Below are 16,029 nucleotides of genomic sequence, written 5' to 3'. Positions count from 1 at the left end.
CTATCTCCTGGAGTTTGCTCAGATTCATGTTCATAGAGTCAGTGCTATCTAACCAGCTCATTCTCTGCTGCCCCCTTTTCCTGTTGCCTTCCATCTTTCCCAACATCAGGGTCTTTTCCCTGAGTCAGCTCTTGGCATCAGGTGATCAAAGTATTGGAGCTTCAGCATCAGTCTGTGCGTGCTAAGTCACTTCAGTAGTGTCCAACTCTTTGCAACCCTGTGGGCTGCAGCCTGCCAGGCTCCTCTGTCCATGGGATTCTCAAGGCAAGAATACTGGAGTGGGTTGCCATTTCCTCCCCCAGGGGATCATCCTGACCCAGGGCTCGAACCTGGGTCTCTTATGTGTCCTGCATTGGCAGGCAGGTTCTTTACCACTAGCGCCACCTGGGAAGCTCAGCATCAGTCCTTCCAATGAATAGTCAGGGTTGATTTCTTTTACAATTGACTGATTTGATCTCCTTGCAGTCCAAGGGACTCTCAAGAGTCTTCTTCAACACCACATTTCAAACGCATCGATTCAAAAACACTGGGACAACAGTAGAAGAGAAAATGGAAGCCATTCAGGGAAGGCTGCTCCAAGGACCTCCTAGGACTGGGACCCCTGCCAAGGGTGTTGGCAGATGCACCAAGCAGCTGGGACAGCAGCAGTCCTACAGATGGACACACCACCCACAAGCAGAGGCCTTGCTCTACCACCACTTCAGGAAGAAATCCAATCTCTGAAGCCTGATTGGAAAGTCACTAATCTTAAACCCTCGGTGAACTCTAAAGCTCCTGCTGTCCTGACTCACCACTGACAGCTTTTACAGTCCACTTCCAGTCCCTGTATATCTTCTGTATCTTTTCCACAACACCCAGGAGTGCCATCGCTACTCATAACAATGGGTAACTGACAAAACAATGGCTCTGTCTAGCATTAAAGGTAGTTTCTCATAAGCTGGTTCTAGAAATAAGGACAGGAGCCTGGGCCAGGGGTGACACTTTTGGCTGCAGGAAGTAGCAGATCCTTTCCTACAAAGGGCATTCTTTAAGAAGGGATACATCGCTGCATGAATTAAACATTTGCTGAGTGTCTCCGTTAGATGCACTTACCTGGATAGTGGGTAGAGACCTTAAAAAAAATGCAAGGAGCTCACAGCCACAGAAATAAAACACAGAGTTTAAAAGTGCATTAAAACATATCCAAATGGAACGGTATATTCCTTCAGGAGTTACCTCAAATGTCTCATGGGTTATCCCAGCTAACCCGTGAGGCACAAACTCTTCTGAATTTCCCAAAAAAGATCCAAAAAACTCAAAGTGAGTACTGATCGCAGCTAGTGAAAACACAGTAACATCTCATTTATCTGGGAACTCTTGCATGCGTGCTAAATCGCTTCAGTCATGTCTGACTCTTTGTGACCCTGTAGATTATGGCCTGCCAGGCTCCTCTGTCCATGGGATTCTCCAGGCAAGAACACTGGAGTGGGTTGCCATACCCTTCTCCAGGGAATCTTCCTAACCCAGGGACCAAATCCACAGTCTCTTATATCTCCTGCGTTAGCAGCTGGGTTCTTTACCACTAGCACCACCTGTGAAGCCCTGGAAACTCCTACCCAAAGCTAAAAAACATGAACAAGTCCCAGGAATAACCAAAGCCAATGTCAAAGTCCATTCTCTCCAGTCAGTCACAGGAAAGCCCCTCAGAGCTACAAATTCTTAATTATCCACCACTGAAACTCTCTGTAGATTATGTTCCTAAGTCAAGGTAGATTAAAAGTAGTGAGGGAGAAGGAAAAAGGCGTGCGCCCCGAAGACACACAGAGAGCAGAGTGACAGTCACCAGCACTGGATAGGCCAGTCAAGAGGCAGTGTAGCAAGTGATGAAATGGAAAGAGAAAGGGCTCAAGCCAGACAAAAGCATATTCAAATTCCACTTTCATTATCGTGTAGCTGTGTGATCTTAAGCAAGCAGAACCACCTCCATGAACCCTAGTCTGCTCATCTGAAACTGGATTAATATCACCTATTTGTTAATAATGGCCAAGATGCTGTGCAATCAAGTACCTAAGGGTGGCTCACAGTGGTATATGCTTAACCTCATTACATGCATCAACCTTCGAGTAACACCCAGCAACAGACTGCAATAATTAACCCTCAAAAGAATACCTTTGTACTGTACAGACAACACTGAGTTAGATTCAGAATATTAACAAAGTAGAAATAATGGAATACATAGAGATATTCAGAAAAACCCAACTATCAGAATGGTAAGTTTCTCCAAAAAGACAACAGAAAGGCAAAATCATAGTATGTAGCAGAGTTAAGAGCATCTCCCTCCATATGTCAAAACATGAATGTACTCTTCTTTCTACATGCACATGTGTGTGCATGCTCAATTATGTCAGACTCTTCACCACCCATGGACAATAGTCCACCAGGCTCCTCTGTCTATGGAATTTTCCAGGCAAGAATACTGGAGCTGGTTGCAATTTCCTACTTCAGGGGATCTTCCCGACCCAGGGATTGAACCCATGTTTCTTTCGTTTTCTGCATTCTATAGGTGGATTCTTTACCACTGTCCACTCCAGAAGCCCACTCATTTATAGATATTTGAATGGCATTGAAATACGTATAATATCATATATAGAACGAGTCACCAGTCCAGGTTCTATGCACAATACTGGATGCTTAGGGCTGGTGCATTGGGACGACCCAGAGGGATGGTATGGGGAGGGAGGAGGGAGGACGGTTCAGGATGGGGAACACATGTATACCTGTGGCGGATTCATTTTGATGTTTGGCAAAACCAATACAATATTGTAAAGTTTAAAAATAAAATAAAATTTTAAAAAAATTTTTAAAAAAGATACTTAATCAAAATCTAAATAATGATATAAGACCTGATTCCATTTACACTATATTTACAAAACTAAACAGATTCTTAAAAGTTTATATTTTGAGGACATGGGAATTTGGCATGTTCTATACACTACTGACGGAGAAGGCAATGGCACCCCACTCCAGTACTCTTGCCTGGAAAATCCCATGGACGGAGGAGCCTGGTGGGCTGCAGTCCTTGGGGTCGCTAAGAGTCGGATATGACTGAGCGACTTACTTTTACTTTTCACTTTCATGCATTGGAGAAGGAAATGGCAACCCACTCCAGTGTTCTTGCCTGGAGAACCCCAGGGACGGGGGAGCCTGGTGGGCTGCTGTCTATGGGGTCTCACAGAGTCTGACACGACTGATGAGACTTAGCAGCAGCAGCATACACTACTGAACATAATATAAAATGACACCACTATTCTAGAAGGCAATGTATGAAACGTACCTGACATCTTAAACATGCTACTTTGGGGCACACTATGTGCAGGTCTAGGGATTTATACTAAGACAGGTAAGGACAGGACAAGACACCCGAAGAACTGCTTCACGGGATTTTGCATAATAGCAACAACTAAAAACACTCTGAATGCCCAATAAAAAGAAACTGGATAAACTGTAATATAACCATAAAACAAAACTGCATGAAACTTAAACTCATGTCAGAAAAGTATATTTATCACTTATAAAGAATACTTAACATATTCATTATAAGGCAATTTGTGAAAAAGTACAGAGTATGATCCCAATTTCTATAATTCTATGCATTATGTAAATATGCATAAATATGTGTGCATTATATAAATAAATATAGACTAAAAATATTAACAGCAATGATTTCTAAGTTGCAGAATTATAGCTAATTATAGTATTTTTTTGCTTATGTATATATGACCAACCTAGATAGCATATCAAAAAGCAGAGACATTACTTTGCCAACAAAGGTCCGTCTAGTCAAGGCTATGGTTTTTCCAGTGGTCACGTATGGATGTGAGAGTTGGACTGTGAAGAAAGCTGAGCGCCGAAGAATTGATGCTTTTGAACTGTGGTGTTGGAGAAGACTCTTAAGAGTCCCTTGGACTGCAAGGAGATCCAACCAGTCCATCCTAAAGGAGATCAGTCCTGGGTGTTCATTGGAAGGATTGACGTTGAAGCTGAAATTTCAATACTTTGGCCACCTCATGTGAAGAGTTGACTCATTGGAAAAGACCCTGGTACTGGGAGGGATTGGGGGCAGGAAGAGATGGGGATGACAGACGATGAGATGGCTGAATGGCATCACTGACTTGATGGACATGAGTCTGAGTGAACTCTGGGAGTTGGTGATGGACAGGGAGGCCTGGCGTGCTGTGATTCATGGGGTCACAAAGAGTCGGACACGACTGAGCAACTGAACTGAACTGAACTGATTCTGCTATAGTAACCACAGTGTTTCTTATGCAATACACAAATTAAATTTTTATGACATTCAGAAGAAGTCAGATTCCATCAGATTTAGGTCAATTTCTCGTGTCTCCTACATTTTAAGGATAAAGAAAAGGACACCAGCTTTCAGGTAGGTAATTTTTCTCATTATCTATGAAATGCATATAATCTGAAAGTTTAATAATCCTTACCATTCCCCTGTCACTAGTAAGAAGGTTGAGGTTCAGAAAGTTTAACTTTCTAGAAAGTTACAGAACCATCCACATGGAACAGACACCAAAAACCTACAATATTTTGCAAGCACTCAGTAAGAGAATGTCTCAATTGCATCAGACACAGAGTGCTTCTAAACTAAAACACATTAAGTTGTCTTCCATCTGTGTGACTTCAAAAATAATCCCCCACTGTTAAGTGTACGAAAAAGTTAACTCAGTAAACAAAAAATGTTGAGTTAATTTTTTCAATGTTCCTGAAAATAAGAGACTTGTGTCTGAACACATAACAATTGTGCATATGTTTGTGTGTGTATTAGAGAGAAAGAGAGAGAGAAAATGTACTCTAAATGTTAATAAAATGAAAAGTTATCTGTAAATGGCTTCAGCATTTCTCCTGACATTTTCATGAACATGATAATGCTCACACTGTATATACTATCTACCTCAGCCTCAACAATGAAAAACATCTGATCACTGTCAAGTAAAATTTTTCATTAGCAGTTTACATATCCATATACATATAAACACATCAAGACCTCTCCTAAGAAATTACAACAAAAAATTCTTCCAAGAGCTTTAAACTGAAAAGAGAAATTCATAGAAGGGATTTTCCATCTACAGCAGTTGCCTGGATCACGTTCCTTAAGAAACACACAGAGAGGCCCCTACCATGGCCAGGTGAGGCCAGGGTGGAGCCCTGGAGTTTGTGAAGCCCCACCCCCCACCACCACCACTTCCTACCTGTAACCCTGGACCAGGGTGCTTAACCTCTTTGTTTTCTCACAGATGCAGTACAAAGTACCTAGGTCACAGGGTTGCACAGAGAATTATATGGATTACTGTTATGCAGCCCTCAGAGCTTGCCCAATTCAGGAAGAGCATTCACCAATGTTAGTACAATTAGCTATTATGACGCATCTGTAGAATGAAGATAAAAAGTTTCATCATAGCAAACAAAGAAAAAGTCCATGTTGCCAGAGGTAACATCCTTTACTTAAAAGTACGAAACTGACTTACCACATTATAAACCTCCACTAGACTACCTTCTAAATCTTGGAAAATATTAAAAAAAAAAAAAAAAAATACAGAGATCTAGAAAGGACCTCAAAATAGAGTCAAGGTAGTTTTGGGGTTTTTCCCCCCCCCCAAAAAAAACAAAAAAAATGAAATCATACTTTAAAAATGTGAACCCATCTATATTTGAAGAATTCAGTATGCTAAATGCAGTTACAAAATCTTGAAAGAGAAATTGGTAGTTCTAATCCAACAATTACTCATTGTGTTTTTCAATAATTTTGAACCACACTCATTAGCAAGCTATTTGAGGTGTGATGCATTTTATGTATGAGGCTGTGATTCATAGGACTAAATATAAACCACCTGTTTCCCAATGAGCTATCAAAAGTCAACGCAAACAGGAGTAATCACTATGTCACCAAACAGCCACACCTTCTCTTCTATAAAAACTTGTTTTCTTCCCTCTTCCTTGTCCCTTTCCATATCTTCCTAAAGAAGTTAAAACAAAATCATTACCACTTGAAATAAGTGAAAACATACATCAGATTTCATCTAGGATTCAATCCTGGATCCATCTCACACCACACACTTCTAATAAGTTATTGCTCAGTCCTCTAATTTTCAAACGGAAAGATGTATTTGCCATACCTATTTTAGAGCCTACAAATGATATGTGAAAATATTTGACCCCTTCAAAAAGAAAAGGGGGAGAAAAAGGACTATACACTATAGTTGAGGCCAGTGCATCTTGGAGCCATGTGCCCCTGTGTGCTGAATGCCCAACCTGCTGGAAAGAAGCTGAGAAGTGACAGGGCCAAGTCTGAGGTTCTCGGGTGAGATGCTTCCTGTGAACTTATAATTACTCCCCCTGGGCATGTTAAGGGCAGAACAGTGTGGCAGAAAGCTCACTCTGCACAAACACCACAGCCAAACCTGTCCTACCACCTGTAGCCTCCAAAGAAACCCTTGATAGGAAGTCTTTTTGTTTTTTAGGTATTTATTTATTTGACTGTGTTGGTCTTGGTCACAGCATGTAGGATCTTAGTTCCCTGACCAGAGATCAAACCTGCGTCCCCTGCATCAGAAGGAAGATTCTTAACCACTGGGCCACCAGGGGAAGTCCTGATAGGAAATTTTTAAAGGGCATATGTTGTGAAAGAAAATACCTACCAACCAAACACATCCTCAGTAAGTGCCAAGTTGGCAAATGTCAAAAAAGCCATTTCTTTTGCTATGAAATATATTTAATAAACCAATGGGAATGATCTTCATACCCTTTACTGTTTTGTTTGGGGCTTTATTTTAATCTTCTTGCTGGATGAGATTGGCCACCAATATATAAGCACCAAGTTTCTCTACAGCTTCAGTTCTCAGTTCTGGTTCTGGCCATGAAATCCACATGTCTTAAATCCCAAACATTCTGGGAACTTCTCAAAGCCTACTTCATACCAGACTGGTTATCAGCAAAATACTCATTAACACAAGTCAGCAGGCACTCGCCTCTTTTAAACTTTTCAGTTCCTTTTAAGTAGCCATTTCAAAGACGTTTAGAATCCCCAAAGCACTCTAGACCACGTTTTTGTGTGAATCACAGTGCAAAAACACAGGGCCCACTGGAGGGGAAAGGATGTTTGCTGACAAAACCTAGCTGATGAGCTTCGGCTGGGCTCACAGTGGATTCCAAAGTAAGTTACTAATTGATTGGTCATCTATTAGATCAAGAGATTTAAGATACACGCATATGATCATCATCACGCCAATCATATTCATGTAAGTCATGCCAAAAAACAAATAACAACAACAAAAATCCGAGGAACACAGCATCAGAAGCCACTGTGGATCACAGGAACATTATGGAACAATTCACAAACAATGGGTCTGCCTTAATTGTTCCATTTAGGGACAGAATCTAGCATCCACCTTCCAGTGAGAGCGCCCTTACAGGGTATGGTTTCCAGAGACACACCCCGGGCCAGCGCACATCAAGAAGCTGCTATGTTTTTGGTCTGAAAAGCTGCCAAAGAGATAAAAACACCCTTCCCTCCTTTTTCCATCAAACTTCATTTAATATAATATAATCATTCTATAATCCCCATGACACCACAAAACAGGTCCAATTTTTACAACGAATTCCAGGAGACGTCCATATTACTTATGACTCAATAACTTTGACAAACCTCATTGTCATGCTAAAAACCTATACATGCAAGGATTATGGCACACAGTTGAAAATATTAGGAAAAAACTAAACATAATTTAAATAGATATGTGTCTACCTCCTAGCTCTTTCCTTGCCCAGAGTAAAATTATTGAAAAGGTTATTCACAATAATAGAGAAGCCAATTCTTCCCAAAAGAATGCGCTCTGTCCTTTTTATTCTTTTTATTTTATTGGAGTATAGCTGACTTACAATGTTAGTTTGATTCAAGTGTATAGCAAAGTGATTCAGTTATACACCTGCATATATTCATTCTTTTTCAGACTTTTTTCCCATACAGGTTACTACAGAATATTGAGTAGAGATCCCTGTGCTATACAGTAGGTCCTTGTTGGTTACCTGTTTTATATATAGTAGGATGTGCATGCTCATCCCACACTCCTGATTTTATCCCTTCCCCTGCCACACATTTCCCCTTTGGTAACCATAAACTTGTTTTCAGTATCTTTGAGTCTGGGCTCTGCCCTTTTTAAACTACCCTAATAAAAATTTGAAGTCAGAGAAGCTGACTTCAAACTGTGGTGTTGGAGAAGACTCTTGAGAGGCCCTTGGATTGCAAGGAGACCAAACCAGTCGATCCTAAAGGAAATCAACCCTGAATATTCACTGGAGGGACTGATGCTGAAGCTCCAATACTTTGGCCACGTGATGAGAAGAGCCAACTCCTCATTGGAAAAGACCCTGATGGTGGAAAAGATTGAAGGCAGGAGGAGAAGGGGACTACAGAGGATGAGATGTTGGATGGCATCACCGACTCAATGCAAGTGAATTTGAGCAAACTCCAGGAGATAGTGAAGGACAGGGAAGCCTAGTGTGCTACAGTCCGTGGGGTCGCAAAGAGTCGGACATGACTTAGCGACTGAACTGACTGAATAAAAATCTGAAGTCAGAGAAGCTGAGATGGGAGTCAGACTCTCTTCATGTAAATGAGTAAATAAAGTCTCCTGATTTCCTCAGGCCTCAGTCTTCTCAGCTACATAAGAGGTCCCAGGATTACAACAGTCAACATTTTCTGTTTGCTTTGTGCACAATCTCCCTTAGTCTCCACAGCAACTCAATATGGTGAATGCTTTCACCCCATCTTGACATGAAAAACTGAGTTACACTATGGTAGGGACTTCCCAGGTGGCACTAGTGGTAAACAGTCTGCCTGCCAGTGCAAAAGACTCGGGTTTGATCCCTGGGTCCAGAAAATCCCCTGCAGAAGGAAATGGCAATCCACTCCAGTATCTTTGCCTGGGAAATCCCATGGACAGAGGAGCCTGGCGGGCTACAATTTGTGGGGATGCAAAGAGTTAGACGCAACTGATCACTCACACAGCACAAATGCTTACTTTGGGACCTAGGCTGGTCCTTACGTAACAGGCAGGGAGCATCCAGTGAGTGTCTATGGAACCACTGAGTGAACATTACAGTGTAATTAGGAACCTACCAGGCCCACCCAGCCTACTCTGCACACTCTCAAGGGTAGGACTGTCTTTCAACTTCTCACTGGTTGAAATACAGCTTACACATACTAGTTACTTATGTTAAATCTAATTACTCTTGCAGTGAATATTCGCACTACAAATATTTTAGGCGAGGAAGAACAAGACCCGCCAAAAGGCATAATTGATGGTTAAACTTCAAGTGTCTGGGGGGTAGGGGAGTAGGGAATGGCTGTGTTTTAGAAGAACTTGCCTCAGTTCCCAAAATCACTCACCCTAGTTTCAGCAGTAGCTCAAGAACTATCACTAGTGATACACATTTTTAAAAAGGAATATTCTTAAATGAAAACCTCAATGTTGAGAGCTGTTCACCACTGATTTGCTACATAAAATTTTTCCAGACTGAAGAAAACATTAGAATTCAGCTTTCCATTTAAGTAATCCTTCTTAATTTTAACTAAAATGCTAAGAAAGTATTTGGTTAGTCACTCATTCAAAACCCACGCAATGACAATGGCTATGCATGCACCTGGCCTGGTGCTTGGCACTGGGGATAGAAACAGATAAAGCAATTCTTGGAAATTCCTCTTTAAAAGTCTAACCCTGTTTTGAAATATGTGGTTAAAGTGGTATTTTAAGCCTAGGCATCTCTCTAAAATGTGGTTAATTAACCCTTTGAATTACAGTAAGTTCTTGGTTAGCTTATATTGTATATTCAGCATTGCTTTAAGTGACATAATTCACAAGTCACTGGCGTCTCTTAAGATCTGGCATTGTTCTACACAGTATCCTGACATATACTAGGACTCTTTTTACCAATGCTAATATTACTTGATAGCAAAACCAAAGCCAGCTCACCATCTTCCAAGGTACTGGTATGAGAATTGCACAGATCACAGAATTCTAAATGGAACCCAAAAGGCTCATAGTGGTAGAAAATCTAAACATCTAAACATTTTCTGCCCCACTGCCCACAGTAAGCCCTCAGTCTCAGCGGCTACTGTAAATTACACCTCTCCACCCTACTTCTCCTGGGAAGCTCCCCAAGTCTTCAAGCAGTCAGAAAGGAAGACGAACAGCAAGTACACAGCTCCTGGTGTGATCCTGGATAATTAAAAGCCAACTGTCTTTATATACACTCCAAATTCTCACTCAATCATCATTAGGCCAAATGCCAACTACACTCAGATTTGGGGGGGAGGGCAAAAAAAAAGCATGAGTTTAACCATAACTTCTGGTCCAGGAGAAGTGGCCACTTACCAATACCATTACCAACATTCAGTTTACAGTCTCCAAATATTTTTGCTAAGCCAGAAGTATTAATAAACCACAAATGGAAAACAACTGGAAAGAACTAAATAAAACCAAAGGATGAAAGTTTGCTCCAGGGCTGACAATTTATGAGCCAGGTTTCATCTAGATACGAAATCCAAGACAATCTGAGCCCTATTAGCAGCTAGTTAAAGTCACCAAAAACATCACACACAAAAATGTGCTCAAGTTTTACAGCTATGCTTTGTCCTGTTAACAATCACAAAAACTACTTCTAGAGAATAAAGTACATTTTGTCTATAAATACCAGTTCATACTCCAAATTTATGCTGTGGCAGACAATAGGGAAAATACTGCAAGAGAAAGAAAGTTTACCAAAAGACTAGTCTGGGGCATGAATTATTTTTTTCTCCTAGATCAAGGAGTTTTTGAATAAATAGCACACAAGGTACATGGAGATGTGAATATCCACTATCAGGATATTTTAAGGAGAGTTCAAATGCTTAATATAATCATGGGTTCTCAAGAGTCAAGAGACATCATTGTTTTGTGCAGAAATGTCTCACACACATTAGCAAGTCTCAACAATTACCTGCTTATCTCCTGGTGAATTATTATGAGAGTCATGACTGTGGGAAACATTCATTCTGGGAAACAGTGTGTCTGTATTACCGGTAAGAGTCACTACTTATTTTACATGAACTTCAAATGGGTAGTTACACCCCTGGGACCCAGGATATGCTTTACTCCCCAGTGTAAGTTTGGCATTAAGGGATGACCTTGAGGGGACTGTGACACAGGAATCGTCTAGATGATTCTCAATGAATTCCTACTGCAAGCCAACGTCAGCCTTCTGGTACCCAATCGTCAGCCTTCCTTCCACTTAACAATGAATTTCTAAGAAGAAAGAGATAATTACAATCCTATTCTTAGGTACATATTTGAGAGAAAATAAAAACACATGCCCACGCAAGGAACTCGTATATAAATGTTCATAGCAGAATTATTCGTGTTAGCCCCCAAAAATGAAAATAATCCAATTCATTAACTGATGAATGTATAAATAGAAACATGGTATAAACCATACAATAAAATATCATTCAGCCACGAAATAGAATGAAGAACTGACACATCTGCACCATGGACAAACCTGGAAAATATATGAAGCTAACTGAAAGAAACCAAACACAAAAGGCCACATATTGTTAGATTCCATTCATGTGACATGTCCAGGGTAGGCAAATCCACGAAAACACAGAGTACATTAGTGGTTACCAGGGATTAAGTGAAGGGAAGAACGGGGGTGAGTGCTAACGGGTATAGGGTGTCCTTGGTGGGGTGATGAAAATGTTCTGAAATTAGGCAGTGATGCTGCTGCTGCTGCTGCTAAGTCGCTTCAGTCGTGTCCGACTCTGTGAGACCCCATAGATGGCAGCCCACCAGGCTCCGCCGTCCCTCGGATTCTCTAGGCAAGATCACTGGAGCGGGTTGCCATTTCCTTCTCCAATGCATGAAACTGAAAAGTGAAAGTGAAGTCGCTCAGTCGTGTCTGACCCTCAGCGACGCCATGGACTGCAGCCTACCAGGCTCCTCCGTCCATGGGGTTTTCCAGGCAAGAGTACTGGAGTGGTAGTGATGAGGGTTGCACAATTCCTTGAATACATTAAAAACCAATTAACTGTATACAGAGAGTGAACTGTATGGTACATGAATTCTATCTCAATAAACATGTTCTTAAAAAGCTCAATGAACTGTACACTTAAAAATTAGCGCATTTTATTCAAGTTTAATAAAGATGGCTTTTTAAAAGGCCTTCAACACCATCTCACACAACATACACAAAGAAAGTTCAATCTAAGTTAACTATTAACTTGTTTACTATCTTCCTAAATGTTCACCCACCTTAAAAAAATAATTTATATGTAATTTCATAGGAATAGGTGTAAATTTGCAAAGGGAAATTTTCATCTTACTACCTCACATACAGAAATGCTTTAACTATGGCATTTCATTTTATATATCTGCACCTTTCTATTTTTAAATGTGTCATCTTTGCAGTATCGCTAAACAATTTCACAACACTAAGTTTTCTTAAGTCCATTTATGGCCTTTTTTTATATATATAGTTCACTTTACTTAAATGATTTCAAAACAGAAAATGTATGTAAGGTGTGACAAAGAGGGCCACAGCACCTCCACATTGGCTCCTGTTGTGAATTAATTACTCCCTCCCCACAACAGAATGGTTAAGAAGTCAGTTTTCTTTAAACAACTTGTAGGAACAAAGCTTCTTTTGTGTTCTCTTTAGGGCCTTAATATACCAGTAAAGCTTCCAGATTATCTCAAAACTAGATATTGCTCAGGGTTCTGTAACATTTCTAATGATCAGTTTAACATATCCGTAGCTGAGTAATAACTTTAGTTTTTTATTGGAATCATTCAAGACTACAAAAATTGAAGCACTGAGAATAATTTCTTTAACACTACGATTGGCCCAGGAAACCCTGGGAGACAGTGAAGGACAGGGAAGGCTGGCATGCTGCAATTCATGGGGTCGCAGAGAGTCTGACATGACTTAGCGACCAAACGACAACAGCTGGCCCTCTGCACCGTGGGTTGGGAATGTGGAATGCACGAATGCAAAGGGCCGGCGGTACTAGGGCGTTTTATCAATATATGCGGGACTTGAGCATCCCTGTATTTTGGTATCACCAAGGGATCCAAGAACCAATCCCGCAGTTACCAAAGGACAACTGTATTCTGGTATAATGACATGTAAGAAGACTGCTATGAGTGTCCTGGGATAGGATAACAGAGACTCTGCGTGCACCAGTGAATGAGATTGTCTTTCTCAAAAGTAGCCGACGTTGAGAGCTCAACGTCAGGAACCATGCCTGACCCCCTCACACCGTGCTGAAGACGCCCCCTTCCCCCACCGCAGCTTCTCCTCCTGGCTGCCCGTGACATTCACACCACTGCAAGCAAGCGCATATTTGCCTTTGTGGCTCCCCCACCGGCCTAAGTCCCTATAGGAGATATGACAGCCAAAAGGCTGACTCCAACCTGAACACATGTTTTGTTTGGCCCATGCAGAATGCTGAAGTTTGGAAATAGGAAGCAAAGATCTGCCTTACCAGCTTCTCTCTAAAAAGAAATGGTCTGGCCCCACGGGGCATGCATTAACTCATAGCCACAGCCAGCTGCCCTGAGTTAATGACAGGCAGCCTGGGAGGGAACACTCTGCAGACAGCCACAGACCCTACCCTCCCATCCGTTATGCCCACCCTTCCTCGCTCCACTCACCACCTGGCTGGCCCCGCAGGCATGTCAGTTTGAAAATATATGGAGCTTATTCATTGTATCCTCAAGGCCCAGCATAACTCCTGCCCAGTGGGAAGGACTCCCATTTGTTGACTCAATTTGGTGTGTAAAAGAATCACTTGCAGTGCCTGAAAAACAATAGGGGTCTTAGGACTTTCTCTAAGGGACGATGGTTCAGTCGCTCAGTGATGTCCCACTCTTTGGGACCCTATGGGCTGCAGCCCGCCAAGCTCCTCTGCCCATGAAATTTTCCAGGCAAGAATACTGCAGTGGGTAGCCATTTCCTTCTCCAGGGGAACTTCCTGACCCAGGGATCAAACTCAGGTCTCCTGTATGGCAGTCTCCTACATTGCAGGCAGATTCAGTCAGATTCTTTACCAACTCAGCCATCAGGGATCCTGATTCAAACAGTCTAGACAGACATCCGGCAGCCCAGCTTTTTCAGAAGCACCATAACTGAGTCTTGCTAAGAATGCTCTCTAATAAACACCTCTTTAGCGTTAGGTATCTCGAGTTCTTGTGAGTCTTATTTACTAAAAGAATTTGGAAACCAAGCAGGAAATCCGTTCCTGTTCTCTTCTACCACCTGCTGGCGAGTTTCTGGTACTGCAGAGGCATAAACTACACTTAAGTGAAGTCGCTCAGTCGTGTCTGACTCTTTGCGACCCCATGGACTGAGCCTACCGTGCTCCTCCGTCCATGGGATTTTCAAGGCACGAATACTGGCGTGGGTTGCCATTTCCTTCTCCAAAACTGCACTTAGGGGATTCGTTTTCTATTTTCAATGGCTAGATCCAAGTGCATTTTTTTAAGAAATTCAACAAAATAGCTTAAAAATATAACACCAAGCTACATTTGGTGAAAACAAAAAAAGATAAATATCTTACAATCTGATTTGTCAATTGTACCTCAATGTGTCTGAGAAACCTGTGTGCAGGTCAAGAAGCAACAAGAACTGGACATGAAACAAAGGACTGGTTCAAAACTGGGAAAGGAGTATGCCAAGGCCATATACTGTCACCCTGCTTATTTAAAAAGCAGGCATAACAAATTGAAGATGTGCCTGAATGTTCAGGCAAAACCAAATGCCTGAATGTTTAGACAAACCCAGCAGGGTTCCTGGCAGAGGGCAGCTGGGCGTGACAGAATGTGTGGGAGGTGAGAGGGTTAATCTGGAAAACTTCTCCGTCGTGATTACTTCACCTCCTCGAAACTGTGAGGCCTGATCTGCCAACCACTCCTTCCAAATTCTTCAGGTCACCTGCTCAGTGTTCTCCCTCCACCTCCTAAATTCTGCTCATTCAATTACAAACACCAAGCAGGTAGCCCTGTCCTTCCCCCAAGCACACCTCCAGCCTCACTTCCACGTCTCCCTTGTCCTTCCTCCTGAGAGCCCTTACTTACAACACCACACAGCCTGCATGGAAAGCAGACCTCCCTTTCACCCAGGACTGAACAGCCACACCCCACTTCTACTGAAATCCTGATACCAGGATGCCCAGCTGACCAGACTCAAAACACGAGCATGAACCTTCCTGTCCCTCAAACCCACATCATTCTCTCCACCCAAGTTCTGGGCTTCTCCTCTGGCAGATGTAGCATTTCAACAACTGATTGATCACCCTGCCTTAACCTGCCCCTTCTCTGCTCTGTATTTCAAAGGCTACCTGCCTATCATTCCTTAAAAACAAAAAGGGCTTGATCACCCAAAAAACCACTGCTCAGAATCTTCCAAAGGTCCATTTGACATGTAGATTAAGCCCACCTTCTCTCCCTCCAGGTCTTTCAGCCCTGGATTCTCACATGTGATTCCTTGATTCTGTTGTTGTTCACTCAGTCGTGTCCAATTCTTTGCAACTCCATGGACTGCATCAGGCCAGGCCTCTGTCCTTCACCATCTCCTGCTGCTGCTTCTGCTGCTAAGTCACTTCAGTCGTGTCCAACTCTGTGCAACCCCATAGACGGCAGCCCACCAGGCTGCCCCGTCCCTGGAATTCTCCAGGCAAGAACACTGGAGTGGGTTGCCATTTCTTTCTCCAATGCATGGAAGTGAAAAGTGAAAGTGAAGTTGCTCAGTCGTGTCCGACTCCTAGCGACCCCATGGACTGCAGCCTACCAGGCTCCTCCGTCCATGGGATTTGCCAGGCAAGAGTACTGGAGTGGGGTGCCATTGCCTTCTCCATGGATCATGCTCAAATTCATGTCCATTGAGTCGGTGATGCCATCCAACCATCTCTTCCTCTGTCGTCCCCTTCTCCTGCCCTCAATC

General features: G+C 42.3%; 1 protein-coding gene across 12 annotated transcripts in view; it reads right to left on the bottom strand.

Moving 5' to 3' along the window:
* The window catches only part of LMO7 (LIM domain 7), a 219,234-nt gene that overhangs the window by 145,927 nt on the left and 57,278 nt on the right, over positions 1-16,029 (bottom strand). The gene's annotated exons all lie outside the window — the stretch shown is intronic.

Source organism: Bos indicus, chromosome 12, assembly GCF_029378745.1.
Source record: "Bos indicus isolate NIAB-ARS_2022 breed Sahiwal x Tharparkar chromosome 12, NIAB-ARS_B.indTharparkar_mat_pri_1.0, whole genome shotgun sequence".
Lineage (NCBI taxonomy): Eukaryota > Metazoa > Chordata > Mammalia > Artiodactyla > Bovidae > Bos > Bos indicus.
The sequence above is the reverse complement of the archived record's forward strand: the minus strand, read 5'-3'. Positions and strand labels throughout refer to the sequence as shown.